Raw genomic sequence first — 27,497 nt, 5'->3', positions numbered from 1 at the left:
AGAATGTTTTTCTTAGTGTTGCAAACTCTTGATGTGATACCATGGCAAAATAAAACCACCGTACCTCAAAGCCTAAATTGCCACATAAGTTTACTACCACATAAGTATGCTACTTGCAATGATAAGAGACATTTACTTCTTGAAAGGGAGCACCATCTTCTAAGTCGGGAGGAACACATTAGTTTGAAAACTAACATCTGATAATGTAGAAATGAAGCCAAAACATAAGTAACAAACTGTTCTCATGTATGTGTCCATTCCACCAAATAAGTCATCTGTACAACTGTTTTAACTGTCCTGTACTGTCCTTTTTGTTGTGTGATAGAGCTGAATATCTGTCACTGTTATCCTCAGTTTGCAGTGAAATTTTTTGTCTAGAGGCCTATCTGTTTTCTCTGTGGGAGAGAGTGAACAGGTGTGGTTTAATCTAGCTAGGGGCATTCCTGCAAAACTGCTATTGTTGATTGGATAGGTTTCTGTTCCTCTACCTTTAATAGCCAGTGCTTTAAATCAGATATACCTGTTTGCTGAAGCTGTTCTAAGCTGCAGAGAGACTGACCTACTGCCTAATGTGATACTGGGAAAAGATAAGTGTTTATTCTCAATTATCTTCTGCACTTTTGATTTAATATCTCTGTAATCTGTACAACTGTTTTTTCCTACCCCCTTGCCCAGTTCTTGTGGTGGTCTTAAGTCTTGGTGGCTTTGAGTTGCCCGCCTCTGGTATAAAGTTGATACTGGACACTCCCTCCCAGTCACATTACATCAGCTCATTCTACTATTTATAGTGAGAACTTAGCAAAGGCCCACCCCTTTTGCTTCTGAATATTGAATTATCTCTCTTCACTTTCTACTATAAAAAAAAAAAAAACTGTTTCCTGCCTTTCCTGGAATTAGTGTAGTCCAGATACAGATTTGCTGTATCCAGGACTATTTGTAGGCTTCTGAGTAGTGCCAAAAGGTCTGCTCTTCAATTTTTCCCTTAGATCTGCTAGCTGTCTCTCCTCTCCTGCACTTTTACTAGCTTATTAGTCTAGCACTTTACCAAACTTCTTGTAGCAATTACTGTAGCACACAAAAGTGCTAACAGCACTAAACTTTCTACAAGGAAACAGCTCCAGTATTTATTATTAATGGCCACCCTTCGAGGCATGTCTAAAGGTCAGTTCCCTGTGCTTTCTCCTATTAACCTGATGAGCTTGGGAATCCTGAGGCAATGTAGCGACTGCCTCATGTACAATGACAACCCTCTCCTTTTTCCTCCCAATACTTAGACTTGTGAGAAGTGCACTTATATATCCAAATTGGAAGCCACACACTCTCCATCCAAGACCGGAATAGCTGTTTAAGAGGAAAAGGTCAACACTTGCACCACACCACATGAAACACATAGCCCTCCAGAACACACACCAGCACTGCCTTCACATAAAAACACAAACCACAAACCCACTGTTGCGGAGACTCTCACTAAAAATCTACCCGAAAAGCAGAGACCTCCAAGGCAGAAGCGCACTCCACCACCACAACACAACACTAATCATGAGACACATAACTCTCCTAAACAGTGTGCCACTGAACCAAAGCCCCTACGGCAAAACAGCATGCCCAACATACTAGTCATAGGTGACTCGATAGTGAAGCAAACTGATGTCCCACTGACTAGGCTGAATAAGGAGAAAGTAACAGTCGGCTGCCTGTCAGGTGCCAGGATCTGCCACATAATGCACACACTCAGGTCCCTCAACAACAGGTACAAATATGACTGTTATTGTACATGTGGGTATGAATGATGTGAGATGTACCTCCCTGGACTACATGAAAAGAGACATGGAAGAAATCTCGGGTTATGTAGCCCAGGCAGGTATGATTCTAGCCCTGAGCAGCCTCCTACCATCACCCAGAATGATACCACATACAAGCAGAAAATGATTGATTTCAACAATTGGCTAAGTTTCTGGTGTCATTCTAAAGGGATCCAGTATCTGTCTGCCTGGGATGACATGATTGACAGATCTCGATGCTTTGCCAGAGATGGCCTGCATCTGTCACCCTTCAGCTTCTGGATACTGGCCAAGGCTCTTGCTACCCCTATAGTGCCCTTTTAGGTGGTCTTCCAAAGACCAAATCACCACCGTAACAGCTACAAACAAATGCAATATTAGGGTCATGCTGCTCAATGCTAGAAGTCTAAATCTCAAAATACACTTGCTTCAAAGCACTCTTTAAAATGGAGAACATCAACATTTGTGCTGTAACAAAGACCTGGTTCAAAGCACCAAAAAGTGCCCCTGCACTACCAGGCTATAACTCATTCCAAACATTTCAGCCCCAGAACTTGGACCAAAGCTCCAAAGGTGGTGGTGTTTCCATATTCCTAAAGGATGCACACACCTCCAGACTGGTAGCCCAACATAACACACCAGAGATACTTCAGATGCAGCTAACATTGGGTAAGACAGCGATTCAGATCTTAGCCTGCTATAGGTCCCCAACCATGACCCAAGACTCACACTCCACATCCCTAAGCACCCTGGAAAATATTACGGTCCAATTTAACACTCTCATACTGGGTGACTTCAACTACCCCTCCATTAACTGGGAAAACTACTCATGTACAAATACACTTGCCCAACATTTCCTGGAATTCATTAATTCCAATGCCCTGGACCAGCTTGTTCTTACCCCCACTAGATGTAGCAACATCCCCGACCTGGTCATTACTAACATGGGTGACTGTTGCTCTATACCAATAGTCAACTCCTCCCTGGTTAGATCTGGCCACAAACTAATCACCTTGGAAATCCACATCCCTCCCACATCCCCTACAAAGGTAACCACCATGAAAAACTTCTGCAAAGTTAACTTTGGGCTCCTAAAAACAGAGGTGGCTAACTTCCCGGCACCCATGCAATTGGAGAACAGCTGCATGACTGCTGAATCATACAGTAATGCCTGTACAAACATGTACACAAATGCATGGATCTCTCCATACCCAATAGAACCAAGATGCTCTCCTCCAAATAAAAAGAAGCCAATCTGGTGGTCCCCTGCCATAAACAAACTCTACAACAGAAGAAGGAAACTGATGCAAAATGAGATGAAGTCCCAAGACTCCCTTATCAGCCTCAACAAAAAGTTGAGATCCCTCATCCAATCCTCTGAAGCTAGCTATGAAAACAGAATTGCAGCAGATAGTAAAGACAACCACAAGGCCTTCTATAGTTATGTAAAGAATCTCCATGGCAATAGCCAGATTTGCTTGGAGCTGTTGCACAATGGCACCTCCTATACTGAGCCAACATATATTGCCAATATACTGGCCAATAGATTCAGTACCAACTTTACCCCTCTCTCCCCCCAAAGGACCAATAACAATACCAGTAGATTGCCAGGCACCCAGTATTACTGCTGCACAGGTTAAAACAGCACCATCCAAGTTCAAGAATATAGCTTCTATGGGACCTGACAATATCCCTGGCTGTGTTCTACATTAACTACAGAGTGAACTGGCACCTCACCTGTGTGCCCTGTTCAATCACAGCCTCACCTCAGGCTTTCTCCCTACTGAATGGCACACTGCTACAGTCATCCTTTTCCACAAAGGAGGACTGACTACATACCCTAGGAACTATCGCCCCATTAGCCTAAAAGTCTGATATACAAAGCTATGGAATGCATCATCATGGACCTAATAAGCAAGGATATAGGGAATCTCCAAACTCTAGATCCCACACAGTTTGGTTTTGTGAAGAGTAGATCATGCCTGCTCAACCTGGTCGATTTCTTGGAGACAGTCACCAGAGCTGTGGATGAAGGCAAGGTGGGTCATGCAACCTACCTTGATCTGGCCAAGGCCTTTGATACCATTCCCCACTCAGGAATCATAGAAAACCTCGCTAAGCTAGGCATCAGCCCCTATGTCACTAGGTGGGTTGCAAACTGGCTCACAGATAGAAATCACAGTGTGAAAGTAGATGACTCCAAGTCAGACTGCTGACCAGTCATGAGTGGAGTCCAACGTGGTTCAGTCCTGAGTCCTATCCTGTTTTGCATCTACTTCTCTCAATCCAGGCCAACACAAATGGACTCTTGCTGACAAAGTTCACAGACAATTGCAAGTTGGGAGCCATAATTAACTCCCCAAGTGATGTTGACATCCTACAGAAAGGCCTCACTGAGACCAATGGCTGGTGTCAGAACCACAGCCTTAAGCTCAATGCCAAAAATGTGTCATCATCCACTTTGGGAAAAACCCAGTTCCCATGAATTACCACATCAATGGTAGTTTACTGAACAAAGAAAGCATCATAAGAGATCTGGGAACACAGGTTGACAGCAACCTCTCTTTTGACCACCACATTGCCACTGTGGTCAGAAAGTCCTTCTATGTGGCACATCTCATTACTAAGGGTTTTGCATCCAGGAAGAAAGAGGTCATTGTCTCCCTCTACTCTTCCCTCATTAGGCCAATCATTGAGTACAATGCCCCATTTGGCATGTACCTCACTAGACACATGCAACAACTGGAGAGGCGACAAAAGTACCTCACAAAGAGGATCCTTGGCCTTAAATACTTGTCCTATATGGACAGACTCAGAAAACTCCAACTATTCTCTGTCTCATATCGCCTACTTAAAGGCGATCTCTGCTTGACTTACAAAGCCATGTCTGACCCAGCTCTGTTAGAAATGCTACATCTGAAGAAATTCCAATCCCTCCGCACTACACACTCCAGAGACCTCAACCTCATTACCACAATCAACAGAACAAGCTGGAGGGACAGGTTCATAACCCAGAGACTGCCATACCTCTCAACTTATTAGAGTAAGAAATCTGGACAAAGCCATGAAAAGAGTGGTACAAATATGAACAATTTTTAAATCTTGCTCCTACAAGCTTAGAAAGTTGATAGAATAACAGGTTTTGCATTAGCATTCATTTTCTGAAGGGTATGACGTCTGTCATTATTTTCTAACTTCAATCTTTAATGATTTACCACTAATTTGCCAGAAAGCCACAATTTTATGAAAAATGGACCAAAAATATAAGTCAAAAATCTGGACATTCTCCAAAAATCTGTACAGGTGAGAGGTATGGAGACTGCCCATGCTATGGAATAGACTTCCCATACATGTCAAGTGGAGCGCATCACTGGCCCCTCTCCAAGAGAAATTTTGATGAGTGGATGGGAAATAAAAAATTCACCCTGGGGATCACTCCAGTGGCTCTACTTGACAAAGGCACTGGGAACTAAGGTTGGGTGGCACGATGCCAGTGTAATCCTATGGGCTTGGCTTGTAAAGGCTCCAGGGCCATTAGCCTAGTACACAGCTATGAACCTATAACACAGTCCTCAAAAATATTCAATGTGACCAAACTTTATTTAACCAACATCATAAACTGCAATTTTTACCTAATGCAGAGTCATGTACAAACCATTGAACCACTATTGCCAGCCAAATGACTGTAAGTACATCAACAGAACAGCCTAGGACTGGATAGCATATCCTACTGCCACCTCAACAGACTCATCCAGCCATAGTGTCTGTTGGTACACCCACCCAGAAGTAGTTGTGCAGCATACTGTACTGCTTGCTTAATCTTCCAACATAAATGACAATTGACCCAGGGAAAACAGTGAGAAATGATAGTTGGAAAGCCACCCCATAACCACCAATCAGGCTGCAAGTAGCTTATGGCCCCCCTTCCATCCTTGACTGTTCTGCAATCATTACCGCAAAAGGAGACCCTGAGGTCAGTGTTCTGTGCTGAACTATACCTCTTCACTAACACATGTCAGGCTACCATCTCAGAAACCTTGGAAGCAGATATGTGAAAAAAATAACATGACTATTATTCACCCAGGTTCACTAGTCATCAACCACTGCTATAAGGGAAAGGAAAAACAAACAGGCCAAGATTTGGCATACAGTGTTATGTTGTCTTAAACAACTACATACACATTGGCACACCAAAGCCTTTTGAACATATCATGACAAACTCAAGTTAAATAGGTCCAAACTAATTCCTGATAAGTGGACCCCATCATCAGGGAACGAAAGAGAGCCTTTTTCCAAGAAGTCTGAATGCTCTGCAATGGAGAAACCTGAAAAGGGGGCTTCCCTCAATACTTGATGATTAATGAGTTAGAGGCTGCTGGTGGTACAGCCTGATACCACTGCAGTCTTGAAATAATAGCTGACCAAACAATATAAGCATCAGGAAAGAGTCTCTTCACTATCATCAGTTCATATAAGATGGTAGGCAATAGGCATCTTTTAGCACTGATGCCCAAATCATTCCCTCCTTTGTGAATCAAAAACAAACAAAGGTGTCCTATCTGATGAAAAACCTTGTGCAAAATTTTAGGCAAGTCCTACAAACACAGACCAGGGACACCTTAACTTACAACCTTGAAGGCAGCTGGTTCAAACCACAGGTTAGCACATTTAGCTATACCACGACCTCGGTTGTTTCACCACAAAGGATTGCCCCAAGATAACAAAAATGTACTACCTGTTGGAAAAATCTCAAATTAACAAACATGAAATGAAAATTTTGTTCAATAAAACTCAAAAATGCAGAAGAGGATAACTTTTCTATTCTTTTGATAACTTGAACTGACTGCCTGTCCCTGATAAGGTCAGAAGCTCTGTCAATGTGGAAAGAATGGAAGAAATAGTCTGCAGTAGGCAGGCCATAACTTCTAAAAGCCCCACTTAGCATCTTATGTGTTATGGAGTGATAGCATACCAGCTCAGAAGCCTGTAAATTAGGCTCTGAACTGACCTAGGAAGGATTAAACAGTGAAGAATTTTCCATTGTTCAAGGCATAGTACTTGACATGGGTACTTGTCTAGCACCACTTAATTTCTTAGGGAAATACTAGACTATTACTCTGCATAATATTACAAGCCTAGCCAATAGCCTTATGTCAGGATCAAACACTGTATGTTGTATCTGTGGGGTAAAGACTTTAACCATTATGCCAGCTCCACCCTCTTCAATAGATTGGCTTCCAGGCCTTTGCCTAATTGATTAGTCTTGGACCTGCATATCCAGATTGAAACCATATATGGGTCAATAGCTACTTCACTACAAGATAAAGACAAAAGAGATACGTGATCCTAAAAGCTCCCAGAACAACTAAATAAATAACGTGGCCCTAACCCCATACATGTGATAATAAGATGAGACCACATATATAAAAGTCAAAATTGATCCAAACAGACCCTTCACAATTTGCATCCTGACATCGGACAACTGTGTGCAGTTGGTACCAACTCAAACTTTACACAACAACTTCCTGTCTCCAAAGAGCACTAGCTAAGGCAAGACAACACAGTCCATTGAATACACCACATCTCCTTTTCCATAAGGCCCCTTTTCACTTAACACAAAACCCAGATCTATTCAATTTCTCTTGGTACATTGACACCAAATGCTCACTTAGCCACATTCAGATTACTATAAACCCCAAATGACATTGTTATTTATACACTGATCTTCACAGATCCAAACGGTCCGGCTTGTTAATAACTCTTCCTGATCTGGTCCTCACAACATCACTGTGTGCCGGGATTCGGGAGGGGCCATGCAAAATGGCAAGGCCTCATTGGTCTTACTTAGCACACTTTCCGGACACTCAGGGTTTGATTCACAGTCAGGCTCAGATAGGGGAATCAAGTGCACCGCGTCGGCCAAGACAGTCCCTTGGGGCACATCCACCTTAATGTTTTGCTCTACAGTACCTGGGGTCTTGTTTTGCCATTATACACCCTCCCCTGAGCCTTCTCCAGTCCGGCTGCACAGGGTCCAATCCCATAAGAAGTTCCGAGGGAGCTAACCATTTCTGCAGTGGCTGTCGCCTGTCCTGTCAAAAAAAGAGCCGTATGGTGGTCAGCTTTTTTTTAGCAGGTTCTTCACGCCATAAGCGGTTGCAAAGGCGCAAAAGGCTGCCCTGAAAACTGAGGTCCATTATCAGACACAAGTACCTCTGGGATACCATGGCGGCGAAAGATTTTAGGTGGGTGATGACCTCGTTGGATTTGCTATGTTTCAACAATGCGATCTCAAGAAACCTGGATAAGTAGTCCACGGCAAGAAGGTAAGTGTGACCTTTTAATTCAAATAAACTCTTTGCCATGGTCGGTCAGGACATTCTGTTGGGATGAGGGGCTCAGGAGGATTCCTTCTCTCTGAGATGCGTCCTGCATCTTAAAACCATGTCATTTATCTGCTGGCTAAGTCCCGGCCACCAGGCGGTCTGACAGGCTCTGGCTTTGCACTTCACGATGCCTTGGTGTCCCTCATGTAATTTCAACAACACCTCATTACGCATGGCAGAGGAATCTTTTAAAAGCAACCCATCTTTCACTGTTAGTGTGGACCGATCTGGCCAGTAGCTCTTCAGTAAGGGTTCCTGGTTCGCATACAGCGGCCACCCTGGCTGCACAAGTCCATGACCGCGCACACACACTGTCCGCTTTCAGCTGCTCCCGTAGTGTTTGGAGGAAGGATGGCTTCACCTGCATGTTTTCCCTCTGGGTTGGAAGATAAATTACTGGCCTGCCGGAACCGTTCAAACTCCATTCATGTGGTTTGGAGAAGTCAAAGGGCTCTGGCGGCTGAATACTGAATGTAGCATTGGGAGCACTAGCGCCATGTTGATTCTAGCGTGGCTGCCGACCATTCTCGTCCGACATGTCCGCTCTCCACGCCACTTGGCCACTCGACTGATCTTCAGCAAGAGGTCAGCACGCCCAGGCACAGCCACACAGCACTTCTGACACCATGATTCTTTTACCATAGAAAGACGCGGGACAACTGTGTGCAGTTGGTACCAACTCAAACTTTAATGACCGGCCAGCATACATACAGTACACAACAACTTCCTGTCTCGCACTAGCTAAGGCAAGACAACACAGTCCATTGAATACACCACAACATCCATGGTCCCACCTAGGGCTTTTTCCACCCTTGAGCAGCCTGGACTCAATAGATGTGGTAAAATCTGGTAATTCTATGACCTTGGACATGTGGCTAGATGGATGTAAGACATTCTAACTGCCTTGCTACACATGCCTCTGGAGACTACATACCAAAAAATGAAGGCCAAGGGCCAACTCCTTTCATGCCTCAATAACCTTGAATAGAACATCCAAATGATTGTACAGCATATCTCTCAACCTCTTAGCACATGAATTTTGCACAAAGCCAAAAATAATATTGGCACAAAGGTCCAAAATAGGGACAATTTTTAAATATTGCACTTATAAACTTAGAAAGTTGATACAAAAATAGGTTGTGCACTAGCATACATCTTCTGAAGGCTAAGAAGTCTGAAACTCAAATAGGTGTCACTATTAAATGAGTTCCATCTTTAATGATTTGTCAGAAAGGCACAAATCTTATGAGGAACAGACCAAAATGTGAAGCAAAAATCTGGGCAGAGTATGCTGGTAGGGATTATATGATTTTTTTTTTTGTGCTGTTTGTCCATGACTTATTGATCAACCACTGATGAGAAGGGATGACATTGGATTTCTCTTGTGATCCTGAGGTCAAACTGTGAAAGAGTGGCATCTGCAAGTGACAGAGAGAATGTTAATCTGATCTGGGGGAGGGTCTATATTATATGTTCCAAGTTTGAAAACTCCAAACGTTAAATAATCGAATTTAAATGTTCAAAGTTTCAAACATCAAGCATATAATAATAAACAAAAAAAAAAAACGGAACTTACTTGACTAGTGTAGGCAGGGGGGCAAGCCCCCCTGCACCCCCCACACCCCCGCTCTTTAAATATACCAATTCTGAGACCGCACTACAGTGCAGTAACCACACTATAGTGCGTTCTCAGAGTTGGTATATTTAAAGAGTGGGGGGTGTGGGTGGCACAGCCCCCCACATGGGGGGTGCAGGGTGGCTTGCCCCCCTGCCTACAGGTGTTAGTTTTGGGTTTGTTTTTTTTTTTTTTTTTTTACATATGTTTGAAGTTTTATAACTTTGAACATTTAAATTCGATATTTTAATGTTCGAAGTTATAAAACTTCGAACATATGATATAGACCCAATCTGGGATGTGTTTGCCTGTGAAAGATAAATGTATTTGTAGGTTCTGCAAAACTAATAATCTCAGCAAAGACTGGTCTCATCTGAATTTGCAGGTCTTGTTTGCAAATACCTGGACAACAGCCATGTTATCAGTGTTTTTGTGTGGTTGCAAAACAGATCTTATCAAATTAACATGACAAAACATATTAGCATGAGCTCTAGGAAAAGTGATGTCTTTCTTGAGCTCATCTGACCATGAGAGCAAAGATCAATCATGCTACACAAAGCATCCCCATATCTAGAACTTCATCAGCATCTGAGAATAAGTGTAGCATGAGAAGTCAATTTCCTTTGTACAAGAAAACCCTTTGAAATTTGCTAAAAATGCCTTCCATTTGTGAAGATATCTCTTCACCCTAGAAGACTCCCTCACCCAAAGATGCTTCTGATCACTGCCCTACAATAGATTGGTGATGACCCTAGTAAATACTCTTACAACAGCGACAGCAATACAAGCAATGTTATTCGGACCCAGCAACTCCATAACTTCCCGAATTCTCACATTCTTTACCTTGAGAAATTTTGCAATTGTCTCCCTCAAATGCAGACACTTATTTTGGGATAGTCAGAAAGAACAGGGGTCTGCATTGATTTCCAGCTGTAAAGACACCAAGGGGTTCTCCAGTCATGCCAGCTTGTCTACTACAAGAGGGACACATAGATTTTGACTTAAACTGATAAAGAGATCTTGGCCTTTTTTGGCACCTTCTTCTCCATTTCCCATAACCAAATACTCACCCGGGTAGAGAACAGCCACTTGATATGGTGCCTTTTGCTGACAGCACCACTGAAGAACAGTGCTGAATCTGTCAAATGTGATGCAATCCATGATCCAGCCCATGGGATTAGATGCATTAAATAAGAAATGCCCCTCAAAAAATACTCCTGTTTTTAAATTGACTTAAACAGAAAGCAGCCTTGATATACAACCTGGTTAGCCAAGGATCAGCAAAGTTCTTTATGATACTGATGGTATCATCTAAGGATGCAGTTTATACCTTCACCTGTTTACTCCTAATGAAATCCTTGACTAAACTCTCCTGTGGGAAGAATGAGCAGAAAACAAGTCTGGACTTCCCTTCTTTCTTCCATGGAATCAAGCCTAAGGGGAAGACTCTAAATGAAGAAAAGGAAGAATCTGAAAATTGCTTCCAATGTTTTGCCCAAATGGATTTCCTCATTAGTGCATTTCCTGAGCACAGTAGTTTGCTGTTAATCAACTTTAAGTTTCTTACCTTTAAGTTTCTGCAGATTTAAGGCAATTTTCATGAAAACCCAAAAGAAAAAAATAGCTAAGATCTCTTGCTTGAAGTGGTAATGGGGTAGAAATGCAAAAACTTAAGCAAAACACCTGCTTTCACTAGTGAGTGACTGCAGTACCTTTACCTGGAGGCGCATGTCCATTTTAGATGACCTCACTCCCCCCAACCACAAACCATGAAAAAACCATTCTGGCAAAAAAATCAGGACTGGACCTGACAAGCACAGCTGGTATGGTATCACTGTGGCTGACCAGGCATTATAATGATTAATCCCCTATGGACAGTTATGACACCATCCCAGAAGCAAAAGAAATTAATTCATAGATCATCGGAGAAAACCTGCCTCACAGGGATCTGGTGAAACCAATCACCCGACTGACCATAGGGAAGCCCTGAAGAGTATTCAATTAGCTACTTCTCTGTCTATAAAGTTGTGTCCATGACTCACAGATGACAACAATGCTTTCCGTGAACTGCAACCCCACTAATAGGCTGCATGAGAACTAGCCTAACTCCTGGGTATACACTTGGTACTGAGCTCTGTGGAACCACCCTCACATACCCTGCAACTTTGTGGTTGGAAAGTGCCTGAACTTAAAAGCAGAAAGCTGAACCTCAGGAGTCAGCAGCCCAAAAATCTGAAATACCTAATAACCACAGGGAAACAATGTGTTTTGTCAATATATTTATATAATATAACATTTCTTTTATTTTATTAAATGTATATCTGTATCCACAAATACCTGGCAGAGAAACATCCAGAAGGAAACCTCTGGTGACAAAACAAACCATTTATCTGGTCACTAGACATGGCAGATCACTTATAAAGTGAGTGAGTGAAGGAGATCCACTCTGTTGAAGTGCTGACAGCCTGCTCCAGGCCTAGGTTAAATATTCTTTCAGGAAAGGGCATGACCCACCCTTCCTGTGAAAACAGTCTTCTTGCAAACAGAACTCATTTCTAAACACATAAATTGTTCCTCATTATTCAGTAGTATTGCTGCTCTATGCAAATCTCTAAGTAAAGTCTTCATGATGTCCTTTTTATTGATATGACTCATAGAATAAATTATTTCAGTGTAGGACAATAAAAAAGACACTATTCTTCATTTTTAAATTATTATTTCATTACTGAGAGAATAAATGGAAATCTGTACAAAAAATGCTGGATCTTAAAAATTATAGATACATTTATTTCATAAATTCTTGGTCCTTTTATAAACACTGCAGCTATTAACCTCTTCTAATGTTTCTTTTTATGTAGCATTTCTTGAAGATGATGAGTAATTTTTGTTGCTTTTTTCAATTTCCCTTTTTCAATTTTTAATACAAAATACTTCATATGGTGGCTTTGCCAACCATCAGTTAAGAAGATAGTTAATAATGTGTTTTCTAATGGCATTACTTCTTCCTTTATCTCTCACTAACCCATTAGCCCTGTTTGCTGATTTGACACAAGGACTGATTACCTTTAACTCAGCTGATATGACTAACCAAGTTAATGCTACATTTTTGTTGATATTACTCTCCAGGATTATTCCTTCCACACCAAAATATTACACATTATTGTATTACATTTAAGTTGCCATATTTATATAATTTCAATTGTCTGTCAAATAATTTCACTCTTTCTGTATCTTCTTTTGTATCAGATCTATTACATATCTTTATCTCAACAGCAAAATGTCACATTCCTAATTTCAATCTTTCTGAATTTCACTTAACATTTGTGTGGTACCATACCAAATGCTTTATTATAATGGAAGCTGATTATCTATCGCATTGTTCTTCTTTGCAGTCCTGGCTATCAGCCAGAAAATCCTATTAATTTGATGACAAGAAAAAGAAAAACAAGTGAGATTCAAGTACATGTAAGAGAATGGAAAAATCCTTTGTTCCTGGAAGGAATTTTCTATATATTAATCATGGAAATGTGCTAACTTATTTAAAGTTATAAATATCAAAATGTTGAATTCAAAATACCTACTAATAACATATATGTAATACGTACATATAATGTGCAAGTGCAGTCAATAAACCAGAGAAGTACAGCTGGTTCAACCAGTGCCCTGGGCTACTACTGTGAACCAGTGCCCCACCCTGTCAGCTCCTCAAATGAAGAGTGAAAAAAAAATAAAATCCGATCACTACATTGTAAGCGACTGGCTTATTATAGTTACTTCTATGCCATCCTCAAGCTCTTCCACTGAACAGCAAAAAATAAATAAATAAAATATTTCTTCTACAGGCACACCAAAAAGGTGGCCAGATGCATGACATGCACTCCCTCGCTCCTGCCCAAGCCATTCAGGTCCCATTTTTGTGCCCTACCTCAGCCCTACTTCAACATAATATATTAAAAAAAAATCTTCTTTTAAAATGTAGAAAACAGTTACTATAGTTTATATACCGCCTGCATGGAGAACTAGAGCTCTCATGTTTTAGTTTAAAAAAGAATCTCCTTTTTAAATTGTACCAAACTGCTTGTTACAGTTGCTATAGTTTAGAATGCGCACAGAGTGCTACAGCACTCAGGATTTACTGCAAATCCAATGGAGGCTTTTAAACGCTGGTATTGCATTAAAGAGAGAAATGGGATTGGCTGATCACATCCCACCATCACTTTGCACCTGATGCAGTTGTCCTCTTGCCCCACCCTAGCTATCCTAATGGGAAGCAAACAATATTGTATCCCTTTAGTGAAAGTGAAAAGTAAACGCTAACATGATTCTTGCAAGGGGGGAGAGGGGCAAGTCCATCTCTCTACTCATGTAGAGGAATAGGAGTTTTGATATGAATATGTTTAACTTTCAGGATTTTGCCATTTCAGCATTATAAATTCAGTATTATGACTCAGTGTACATGGATACATTAATCAGAATTGTTATCATGATCATGAAAATCATGATAATCATCTTGTTTTATCTGGTTTTAACATATAGTATTACAAATTCCAGGAGATTTACTTGTTAAGTCCTTCCCATTGGGATGCCATGCTACTTGTGGAAGAGACCGCCGCTGTCTTTTAAATACTTGAAAAACTAAGTTATTCAGCAGTGAATCCCCAAGTGCCACAAAGACAGTTTCAGACATCTTTTCTGAGGCTGTACAACTTAATTTCTTCTTTGTGACTATGCAAGGCATCTGCTTTTTCTCTTCTTCTGTGGCATTTTAGGGTCCATGAAATAAATATTTGTCTTCCTTTACAAGTACTTCTAAACATAGTTTAGCCCTTGATTCAATACACCTAACTGACATGGTTTTAGCAGTTTTATGGATGAAAAGCTAATTTCCTTTTCTGATAGTGGAATTCCATATACTAGTATCATGATGAACTCTCTTCTGCCTTATTAAACAACATTTTCTCAAATAGGACTAATGAATGACTCATGTTTTGTTTTCTGAGAGATGTGTTTCTATCCATGGGACACAGCTCCTGCATATAAAAAGGTGGCAACAGTGGTCATGGTTGATAAATGCTCCATCCTTGTTTGCCTCTTCACACAATAATCTACATCCCCAAAGACCTTACAAATAGGAGTATCTTCTTCTTCTTCTTTCGGCTTTTCCCAGTTAGGGGTCACCACAGTGGATAGCATCTGTCTGCTCATGATTGGCAGTGGAGTTTTACAGTGTTGAGTTGCCAGCCCAGAGCCCAACCTTCTACAGAAGGCACACACACACACACACACACACACACACACACACACACACACACACACACACACACACACACACACACACACACACACACACACACACACACACTCACTAATACCTAGGGTCAATTTAGAGTGTCCAATCCACCTACAGCATGTCTTTGGGATGTGGGAGGAAACCGAAGCACCGGGAGGAAACCCACATGACCACAGGCAGGACATGCACAGAAGGCACCCCAGCCAAGGATAGCATTAATATTAAAAAAATGAACATGCAGAAAAATGCTGTCTATCTTAAGTCATTTCCTTGAATGGAGGTCTGGAAGTTTGTAATGTCATCCTGAGTCTTAAAATAAAATCCATTTATGTGCTTACATTTCAAACAGATATTCCTGTTTGGAAATCTCTTGAATCATGAATGTTACCAGAGATGTGTAACTGGCAAACGCTTCACCACAGCCATCAGAGCATGAGCTGGGAAGGTCAGCTTCTGCAGGATAGTTTAAAGCTTGAAACCACTCCTCATAGGACAGGAATCAAAACCCATTCATTCCCTCACTAATCTTCTGATCTGAAAGGCAAGCATCAGATGATAGTGAGCAGGTTGGTCATCAGTCAGGATGACTTAATCCTCCCCCAAAAATCATAACCTTGGACTGGCAGCTCAGTCAGGCTTCAATATGCTACCTGGTCTCTGGTTGAGCAGGCTTGCATTCACAATCATATCATCCCAGGTTTTTGTTTTGTGCTCAGCACCACTTACCACTGCATTGAAGATGCAATGCCAAGAGTTACCACTAGCTGTCACTCATGTAGCAGATCAGAGTGAAGTCCCCCCCCCCCCCCAAAGAAGAGTGAGCTGGCAATGAATGCTTACTCAGACACTCTCCACTCTGCTCTATCAGTTGAGCCACCATCAGAAATTCATCTCTCTGCATAATAGCAGTGAGTCAATAAATACTAAAATTTGTAATGCTTTGTGAATAATGAACAGTATTTCAGTAACCATCCAAGCAGCACATATACTTCAAACAGCATTTATTCATTCAGCTGCGATATTTCATATATGGCTAAGCACTTTCTGTGTCATTTGAGTGTCAACGTCTTTAGACAAATATAACATTTACAACAATATAAATGAATAATATATGAACAAATTTTAACATCTCTTTATCTGAACTAGACAAAAAACAACCATCAATCCATTTATGTTTCCCATGATGGACTTGGTATCTTGGCTTTGTGACTGCTGTAAGTGTGAAACAGCAAAAAAGAGGTACAGTTACCTTGCTACTGGTGTTTTGCTTGACAAAAAAAAAATTCAGATGTGACAGGCAAAATGATGCAACAGCAAGATGACTAGTACAGAAATGCGCAGGGTAGAAGAAACTCCAGTGTCACGCTTTCTAAATATGGGAGAGTATGTGGATTGTTTTCAAAATGGAGGGAAACATTCGCTAGAGAAAGGAAATGTGTTAGGCTAGAAGGAGCCAGCAATAATGTCTGTGTAATATATACAGTTTTAACAGTCATCCAAAAACACTTCTGCTAAATATTTTAGCAAGTTAAGAAGCAGCTTATTGAATCTTTATGGCTTACCATTACAAATATGCTTAAGTTCATTCTCTATTTCTTCCTTGGTTATCTCATCAATTATTTATTTTTCCCATTATGCTCAAGCTACTAACACACTTGTTATCTGTAAAAGCTGAAATGAAGTATATAGCATTAACATCTTAAAACTCTTCAACTGCCTTTGCAGTTACTCAAGTTCCTCTCAAGCACTCTGATGTTCTCAATTTATCTTTATAATCTATTTGGGCATTCTTAGCACTTCTTTGCAGTCTTCTTCTCCTGTAGGGCTGCCTTGGAATGTTAAATGACATTCATTATTTTAATCATCTATTTTCCTTACGGGCCTTCTGCCTTACATCTTAGGTGGGACTTCTTCCCTCTTTTTATTAAATAGCCAATGTCCACCTCCTTGCCCAAAGCTCATCCGCTATACCCTTTTATAATCATCATTCCACAGAACTTTTAGCTCTACTTTAAATGTAAATTGAAGTCTACAACCTTGCGGTCACAGATTCCTATTTATGTTGTTCTTCAAGCAGCTGCTCCATCAATAATAAACAACAGGGATGCAGAATGACTATTTCCTAGTTCTTCAGTCATAATTGCAATACTTAAATGTCTTCCTCCAGACTTACTCTTCCTTCTGAGCATACCTCTCAACTGTCCAGATTTTTACAGAACGTCAAGATTGTTGTCTCATATTTTTGTTCTGTTTCTCATATAATTTGTGATTTTCTAGATTTTTTGTGGCAAATCAGTGCAGATTGAATTCAATAAATAACAGCAGCCATTTGAGTTTCAGACTTCACATCCTTCAGAAAAAACATCTCAACAGAAGTCCTTTTATTCTAGTAACTTTTTAAGTTTCTAACAGCAATATTTAAAATTTTCTCCCTATTTTTGGGGCTTTGTTTCACATTATTCTTGGATTTGTCCAGATGTTTTGTGTGTAAAGATGTTGAGAACTATGCTTCTGAGTTAGTGAAGTAAAGAAAGTAGCATTTGATTTCCTCAGCTAATTCTCTCCCTTATGCTAGAACCTTTGTCTGTCTTTCTTGTTAATTTCTCACCCCTAAAGTATACCTTTCAACTGTCTAGATTTTCACAGAAAGTCCAGATTTTTGCCTCATACTTTTGGTCTTTTCCTCATAAATTTTGTGGTTTCCAGGCAAATCAGTGAGGATGGAAGTTGTGATGCCCCTGCCCTGGCCCAGAAATCAATGACCCTCAATTCTCACCACTAACACTAGTGAGGGACATGCACATTGGAAGGATAACAAGTACACACACAGTGAAGTACAATTTCCCTTAAGAGCAAACAGAGATCACAGTCAGTATGAGGCTAGTTTCTCCCTCCCTCTCTCTACAGATCCCAAATAAGACTCCCCACTGGCACAGCTGTAAGGTTAAGATCTCAGCCAAGTGGTCAAGTGTAAACTTCCAGAACCCTCTCTGTCCAACCAGTGCTTCATGTCCCTGGCCAAGTAGCTGACACACACACACTTTGAGATTTGATTTGTATACAAACACACAGACACTCATGGGGAAGGCTGGCACAGGTTTTCCAGCTATGCCCCCTTCTGCCCAAACTATATGTAGTACCACCTACCACCAACCACCCTTATCAGCTACTATAAAGGCCCTTACCAAAGGGTGTCCAGTTCTACTATGCAATGTTACTATTATCCAAATGGTAAGTGTGACTAAGGCTTGAAGGCTATTTAGGAGTTGTTTGTACAGTATCACCAAATACATATGCAAGTACTCTAAGAGCTTATATATGTATATACAAAACAGCCACAATTAACAGGTTTAAATATATTTAATAATAAATAATAAAAGCAAAAGACAATATTCTTTAACTCAACATAGTGACTATTAATAGAGTTCAGAATCACAGCAAATACTTTAAAACAACATTGTAGGACACTCTCACATGAATACAGAAAATGTCAAACTATTCTTGTTATAATCCTATCTATCTCTTAGAGAAACTATGCTCTAAATAACTTATTTACAGAGCAAGGCAAGAAGTGCTGATGAGAAGATGTTTGCAGATCCAGAAGAAGAAGTTGCAAAATGCACTGACTTTCTCTCTGAGATAGTTCTTAAATTAATAATACACATTACTGCTGAATCATCTCAGATTACATCATTCTTGTCACCTCTGCCTAAGTTTCCCAGGCTAGCACAAACTTAGATTTTAACATGTCTCTGTTAAAAATGCTTATCTCTCAATAGCTGACAATTCTTTCTTAGGAGATTGCCTGAAACTGAAAGTCGTAAAACATTTACCTTGGAAACCTGTAATTACTTCTCTTTCCAGACAAGAAAAAAGAAGCCCCTAGCCTAGACATCCTCTCTCTTAGCTGAGATAAACTAACTTTATAACACATCATAAAACTCTTTACTTATAAACCTATTTTCTTGCGGTTTTGCAAGTTAACTCTGTATGTCCCAAGTTCTGCTAGGAAAACATACATTTGCATTGGCATATTTTTATACACATGTCTGCTCTTTTTCAGCAGGATGCATTGCTGTTACAATCTTGAAGCTCAGTACAGAACATATAGTTTTCTTAGATTTTTAAGGGAAGCATACAAATCATATTACTATTCACAAATGACAGAACTATTTACAAAATTCTATCTAGCTTGGCTGGCAGTGTCACATTTCTATATAAATCATATTAATATTTTCAAGTGACATATAATTATTTACAAAATTCCAGCTAGCTGGGCTGGCAGCATCTTGGTTTATCACAATTTCTTACCCAATGAGAACTCAAGCTTGTTTTTCAAGTGTCCCTTGAGAAACATTGGCTGAGAGGGTTGAGCCTATCTGGGAATACCTTACCCCATTCCCTGTCTTAAGATTCCAGCTGCCTTTGCATTGCTGAACCCAGTACTGTGCTGCACTGTCCCATCATATGCTTGCAACCCTAAGCTCCACCACAGTAATTAGTGATGTTCCTGGCTGGCAACCTGTAGTCATAGATCCCCTCAGACTCCTCATACCTTGCACTGCAAACATTCAGCACAAGGACCTCCCTATCATGGTAAGGATTCATCATGTTAACATGGTACAGTTTGTGCCCCTGCCTCTGGCCAAGCAGTTCCACCATGTAGTTAACATCACTGAACTTCCTTACCACCTTGTAGGATCCCTCCCAAGCTGTCTGAAGCTTGTTGTGTCTGACAGGAGGAAGAACCATTACCTGCTGCCCTACAGCATACCCTATAGCTTGAGCATTCCTGTCATACCAGACCTTTTTCTGCTGCTGGGCTTCTGCCAGGTTCTCTTGGGCCATGCCCATGAGTTCCCTGAGCCTTGTCCTGAGGTTTAGGACCTATGCCACTACGGAATCCTTGTGAAATTCACACTGACCATCCCACTTATCTCAAATTAAGTCTAGTGTCCTTCTCACCCTATGCCCATACAGCAACTCAAAGGGTGAAAAACCTGTGGATTCCTGGGGAACCTCACTGTAAGCAAACAACAGATGGGGCAAATATTTGACCCAGTCCCTCTTAAACTGGTCTGCAAATGCTCATAGCATAGTCTTGAGTGTAGAGTTTAACCTCTCAACAAGACTATTAGTCTGGGGATGGTAGGGAGTGGTCTTTAGGTGCTTCACCCCACTGTACTTCCACAGACAAGTCAGCAGGTCTGACATGAAATTGGCACCTCTGTCAGTCAATATTTATGTTGGAAAACCTACCCTGATTAAACTCTCTAACAAATCATTTGCCACCTTTTCTGCCTCAATGGAGGACAGAGCCACTACCTCAGGGTATCTTGTAGCATAATCTACTAGCGCTAGGATATACTTTTTCCCTGTGGAATTTGGGGTACTCAGAGGCCCTACAATATCCATAGCCACCCTCTGAAATGGCTCCTCATTCACAGGCAAAGGCATCAATGGAGCTTTCACCTTGTCTCCTGCCTTGCCTACCTTTTGGCACTGGTCACAGTTCCTGCAGTACCCTGTTACATCTCTAGAAATCCCGGGCCAATAAAAGTTCTGCATAATACATATCTTTGTATGTTTTATGACCATATGACCTGCAATGGGAATATCATGGGATATGGCTAGAAGTGCCAGATGTTAGGCTCTGGGAACTACAAACTGCTATATTCTCTCACCCTCTAGCCCTCCCTCAGGGGTCCACTATCTATACAGTACCCCTTAGTCCCAGTATACAGCTTCTCTTTTCCCTTGAGAGTCAGGTGCTTCACTAGCTACCTCTCTCAGTCCTTGTAATGTAGGGTCTGAGAACTGAGCCTGTCTCTTTGTAACCCTCCCTAGCTCCCCTTCCACAGGAAGTCTGGTATCTTTTGATAGTGGTGCCTCTCTATCAGCCTGGGTACTACTACTCACCTCTGCCCTTGTAGTCACTCTGTCCAAAGGAAATCAGTACCCACAAGCAGCTGTGGTTCACCTTCAGTCCCACTGCTACAGGGTATCTCCTTTCCTGAAGTAACCACCACACTAGTCCTGGCTGCAAGTGTGCAGTCTGTCTGGGTCTCCTACAGGCTAACAGACCCCCACATGCTTGTCTCCAAGCCTGACTGTGTGTAACTGCATCCACACATGGTAATGCATTATCAAAATCCTTCCCTGTTAGGACATCTGCAGGATGGTAGTATGGTACCCTTGTTATCTCAAGACAACCTACTGTTGGCATTTTGTCATTTCCACTTACTGGCTATTTCAACTTTTGTTTCCCACCTTGCCTCCATGGACATCTATATGCTACATGTTCCCACTGGTTGCATTCAAAACATTTAACCCTATGTCTTGGACATGTACCTGGACTAGTGGTTTCCCCTGCTACTGGCAGGTTCTGTTGAGGCAGCCTGGTCTGCCCAGCATCAGTTCCCTTAGATACATGAGCAGCACTAGGCATCTCTTTCCTGTGCCGGGATGCCCTGCTTGCAAGGTATAGGTTCCTCTTCTTCCTCAACTCATTTACAGTAAGGCATTGTCTTGGTAAGGTTTCATCATGTTAACATGGTACAATTTGTGCCCCTGCCTCCTGCCGAGCAGATCCACAATGTAGTTAACATCACTGAACTTCCTTACCATCTTGCAGGATCCTTCCCAAGCTGCCTGAAGCTTGTTATGTCTGACAGGAGCAAGAACCATTACCTGTTGCCCTACAGCATACTCTCTAGCGTGAGCATTTCTGTCATACCAGACTTTTTCTGCTGCTAGACTTCTGCCAGGTTCTTCTGGGCCAAGCCCATGAGCTCCCTGAGCCTTGTCCTGAGGTGTAGGACATATGCAACTACAGAATCTTTGTGAAATTCACACTCACCCTCCCGCTTATCTCAAATTAAGTTTAGAGCCCCCTCAACCCTTGCTCATACAGCAACTCAAAGGGTGAAAAACCTGTGGATTCCTGGGGAACATCTCTGTAAGCAAACAACAGATGGGACAAATATTTGTCCCAGTCCCTCTTAAACTGGTCTGCAAATGCTCATACCGTAGTCTTGAGTGTAGAGTTTAACCTCTCAACAAGACAATTAGTCTGGGGATGGTAGGGAGTGGTCTTTAGGTGCTTCACCCCACTGTACTTCCACAGACAAGCCAGCAGGTCTGACATGAAATTGGCACCTCTGTCAGTCAGTATTTCTTTTGAAAAACCTACCCTGATGAAAATCTCTAACAAAGCATTTGCCACCTTTTCTGCCTCAATGGAGGACAGAGCCACTACCTCAGATCATCTTGTAGCATAATCTACTAGTACTAGGAAATACATTTTCCCTGTGGAATTTGGGGTACTCTGAGGCCCCACAATATCCATAGCTACCCTCTGAAATGGCTCCTCAGTCATAGGCAAAGGAATCAAAGGAGCATTCACCTTGTCTCCTGTCTTGCCTACCTTTTGGCAATGCTCACAGTTCCTGCAGTACCCTGTTACATGTTTAGAAATCCCAGGCCAATAAAAGTTCTGCATACTACATCTCTTTGTACATTTATAACCATATGTCCTGCAAAGGGAATGTCATGGGCTATGGCTAGAAGTGCCAGACAGTAGGCTCTGGGCACTACTAACTGCTGTATTCTCTCACCGTCAAGCCCTCCCTCAGGGGTCCAATTTCCATACATTTACCCCTTTGTCTCAGTATGCAGATTCCCCATTCCCTTGAGAATCAGGTGCTTCACTAGCTACCTCTCTTAGGCTTTGTAATGTAGGGTCTGAGAGCTGAGCCTGTCTCAACTCTCTCTTTGTAACCCTCCCTTGCTCCCCATCCACAGGAAGTCTGGTATCTTCTGACAGCGGTGCCTCTCTATCAGCCTGGCTACTAGGACTCACCTCTGCCCTTGCAGTCACTCTGTCCAAAGGAACATCAGTATCCACAAGCAGCTGTGGTTCACCTTCAATATCACTGCTACAGGGTATCTCCCTCCCTGAAGTAACCACCTCACCAGTCCTGGCTGCAAGTGTGCAGTCTGTCTGGGTCTCCTCCAAGCTACCAGACACCAACATGCTTGTCTCCAAGTCTGACTGCATGTAACTGCATCTACACATGGTACTGCATTATCAAAATCCTTCCCTATCAGGACATCTGCAGGATGGTAGTTTGGTACCCTTGTTGTCTCAAGACAACCTACTGTTGGCATTTTATCATTCCCACTTACTGGCTCTCTCAACTTTTGTTCCCCACCTTGCCTTCGTGGACATCTATATGCTACATGGCCCAACTGGTTGCATTCAAAACATTTAACCCTAGGTCCTGGACATGTACCTGGATTAGTGGCTTTCTCTGCTACTGGCAGGTTCCTTTGGGTCAGCCTGGTCTACCCACTATGGGTTCCCTTAGACCCATGAGCAGCACTAAGTGTCTGTTTCCTTTGCAGGGATGCCCTGCTTGCAAGGTATAAGTCCTCCTTCTTCTCCAACTCATCTACAGTAAGGCATTGTCTATCAGCTAACAAGATCATCATGTCCTCAGGGAAAGTGCTAAGGGCGTGTTCCCTGACCAGAAGGTCTGCCAGCCCTTCAAAAGTGGTGACCTGGCATCCACTCACCCATCTATGAAAATAAGTGCTTAGTTCAGCAACATATTCACACACACTTTCATTTTCCTTGCATCTATGCTCATGAAACGTTTTCCTATAAGCTTCAGGTGTTAAATTAAAAAATTCTAGCAAACAATTCTTTCCGACATTATAATTTAAAAAGTCATAATCAGACAGTTTGGATACAACATTTACAGCTTTACCATGGAGTAAGGGGATCAGGAACCATACACAGACCCCTTGGTTAACATTACACTGTTTACATTCCCTCTAAAGCATATGAATGAAACTATCAAAATTATCTCCCTCTGTAAACTGTGGAAGAAATGTACTGACCTTTGTTGCTTCTGGAGTTCAGTTACTCCCTTCTCCATTACCTCCATGACTCTGGCAAAGAGTCAGCATCTCCATTTCATGTTGCCTTTGCCTCTCCTTCTCCTCAGCTTCCAAGCGTAGCAGTTTCTCATTCTCATCAGCCTGCAGACATCGCAGTTTCACATTTTCCTCAGTCTCTAGATGCCTCAGTCTCTCTGCTGCTTCTATTTCCAAATGCTTGGCCTCCAACTCAAGTCTCTTTAGTTCCAGATGAATTTTTAAGTCCTCTGTAGAAATGTTGAGCTGTCCATTCTCTGAGTGTTGTAAATCTCCACAGCCAGTCTGATCATCCTCCTGATTGCTATTCTATGATCCAGCTGTGACCAAAGCTGCAATCATGTCTGCTTTAGTCAGGTTTTCATGCACCATTCCTTTAGGCTGGCACATCTCAGCCAACTTGCTCCTTGTCAGCTTGCCATATTCCTCTGATGACAGGCTTGCCTGCTCTCCCTGACTAACTAAGCTAACAAAAGAAATAAAAAAATTGTGATATGAACTCTGAATGTTCACTGTGTGGCTGATTTAGACCTCAAAAACACCTTCAGTGATCACTGTACACAAGTTACAGGAATTCAATATCCACACCACTAAAAGCCAATTAATATTTGATGTGGCTAACTCACCACTATCAACCAATTAATATTTGATGTGGCTATCCCATCACTGCCAAACAATTAATATGTGACACCCCTGCCCTGGTCCAGTAATCAAGGATCCTCAATCCTCCAGTAACACCAGTGAGAGACGTGCACACTGGGAGGATAGCAAGTACACATACAGTAAAGTACAGTTTCCCTTAAGAGCACATAGAGATCACAGTCAGTCTGGGGATGGTTTCCTCCCACTATCTCAAGATCCCCAATAAGATTCCTCACTGGCACAGCTATAGGGTTAAGATTTCAGCCAAGTGATCAAGCCAAAACCTCCAGCACCCTTTCTGTCCAACCAGTGCTTCATGTCCCTGCCCAGGTTGCTGACACACACACACTTTGTGGTTTGATTTATATACAAGCACACAGACACTCCTGGGGAAGGCTGGCACAGGTTCTCCAGCTATGCCTCATTCTGCCTAGAGTATATGGTAGTACCACCTGCCACCAACCACCCTTATCAGCTACTATAAAGGCCCTTAGAAAAGGGTGTCCAATTCTACTGTGCAATGTTACTATTATCCAAATGGCAAGTGTGACTAAGACTTGAAGGCTATTTAGGAGTGGTTTGTATAGTATCCTCAAATAGATATGCAAGTACTCTAAGAACTTATATATCTGTATAAAACAGCCACGATTAACAGGTTTAAATATATTTAATAATAAATATTAAAAACACAAGAAAATACTCTTTAATTTAACACAGTGACAATAGAGTTCAGAATCACAGGAAATACCTTAAAACAATATTGTAGGACAGTCTCACATGAATACAGAAACATCTAACTAATCTAGCTATATTCCTATCTATCTCTAAGAGAAACTATGTTCTAAACATCTTACTTACAGAGTAAGGCAAGAAGTGCTGGTGAGAAGATATTTGCAGGTCAAGAAGAAGATACAAAATGCACTGATTTTCTCTCTGAGATAGTTATTAAATTAATAACACACATTACTCCTGAATTATCTAAGATTACTTAATTCTTATCACCTCTGCCTAAGTTTCCCAGGCTAGCAGGAATTTAAATTTTAACATGTCTCTGTTAAAAATGTTTAACTCTTAGAAGCTGAAAATTCTCTCTTAGAAACTTGGATGAAACTGAAAGTTGTAAAACAATTACCTTGGAAACCTGTAATTACCAGTGTTTCCAGACAATAGGGAGAAGCCCCTTACCTAGACATCCTGTCTCTTAGCTGATAAAAACTAAATTTATAACACATCATAAAACTTTTTACTTATCAGATTATTTTCTTGAGGTTTGCAAGTTAACTCTGTATGTCCCAGTTTCTACTATGAAAATATACATTTGCATTGGCATATTGTTTATACACACGTCTGTTCTTTTCCAACAGGGTGCAGAGTGGTTACAGTCTTGAAACTCAGTACAGAACATATAGTTTTCTAGATTTTTAAGGCAAGCATATAAATCATATTACTATTCACAAATGACATAAAATTATTTACAAAATTCTATCTACTACTTTAATATACTAACTCCGAGATCACACAACAGCGTGGTAAGGGTTCATTTCTGATCCCTGCTATAGTGCACTCCGCACCCAAAATGTTGAATTTGCAATGAGCGAATGCCAATGTGTATTCACTCATTGCACATTTGGACAGTTTTTGTTCGAGGTATTGCCAGTTTGGGAACCACCTTTCACACATAGTGGATTCGCCCAAGTGCATAATACACTTATGAATGTAAACCTATATCTATATATATATATATATATATATATATATATATATATATATATATATATACATATATATATGTGTGTGTAACCTTTATCCACACACACATACACACACACACACACACACACACACACACACACACACACACACACACACATGCACACACACACACACACATATATATATATATATATATATATGGGTATATATATATATATATATATATATATATATATATATATATATATATATATATATGGGTCTACTTTCATTCACTCAAGACTCATTTCACTTAATTTCAAACCACTCACACCAAATTGCTGAAAGCTCAAATCACTGAAAACTGATTTCACTGAATCACATTTCACTGAATCTAAGTACTGTTGGGCAAATAAAATGTATATGCCATTTTCCACACTGTAGCACAATCTTGGAGTTAGTATATATAGTTAGGGCAGGCGTGGGGTGTGTAGCCCCCCACCTATTTTTCTTTTATATCTTTAGTTTAGTCAAATGAGATTCAGAGATATGAAAGCTAAGTAGGAGTGGGGGCTACACCCCCACCCCCCAACTATAGATATATTAACTCCAGGATCGCACTACAGTGGGAAAAAGGACATATGCATTTTCTTTGCATAATAGTACTTACATTCAGTGAAATATGATTGAATGAAATGAGTTTTCAGTCCTTTGATATTTCAGCGATTTGGTGTGAGTGGTTTGAAATTCATTGAAATGAGTTTTCATTGAATGAAAGTAGACCCATATCTTTATCTCTCTCTCTCTCTCTATATATATATATATATATATATATATATATATATATATATATATATATATATATATTTCTATGAAGAAAAGAAAAGAAAAATGTATGGAAGGGTTATAAAATAAATTATGGGAAGCATAAGCATAAATAATGAAAATATGTGGAGATGGAAAAATAATTATACACGCATAATAAAAAAGGATGGAGAATACCTGAGATGACAGCAATTGCTGGTAAAACGTAGGAAAGAGTAAACAATCCCCGGGATTCATGAAGTTCGAAGGCGGCGTAAGGCCTCGCCGGTGCATGGAATACCCGGCAGTAGCGCCATATACATATTAATGAGAGTGCACGGAAAAAG

The sequence above is a fragment of the Protopterus annectens genome, chromosome 10.part0, assembly GCF_019279795.1.
Source record: "Protopterus annectens isolate FY-2018-M chromosome 10.part0, PAN1.0, whole genome shotgun sequence".
In the NCBI taxonomy this organism is placed as follows: Eukaryota; Metazoa; Chordata; order Ceratodontiformes; family Protopteridae; genus Protopterus; species Protopterus annectens.
Note: the sequence above shows the minus strand (reverse complement) of the source record.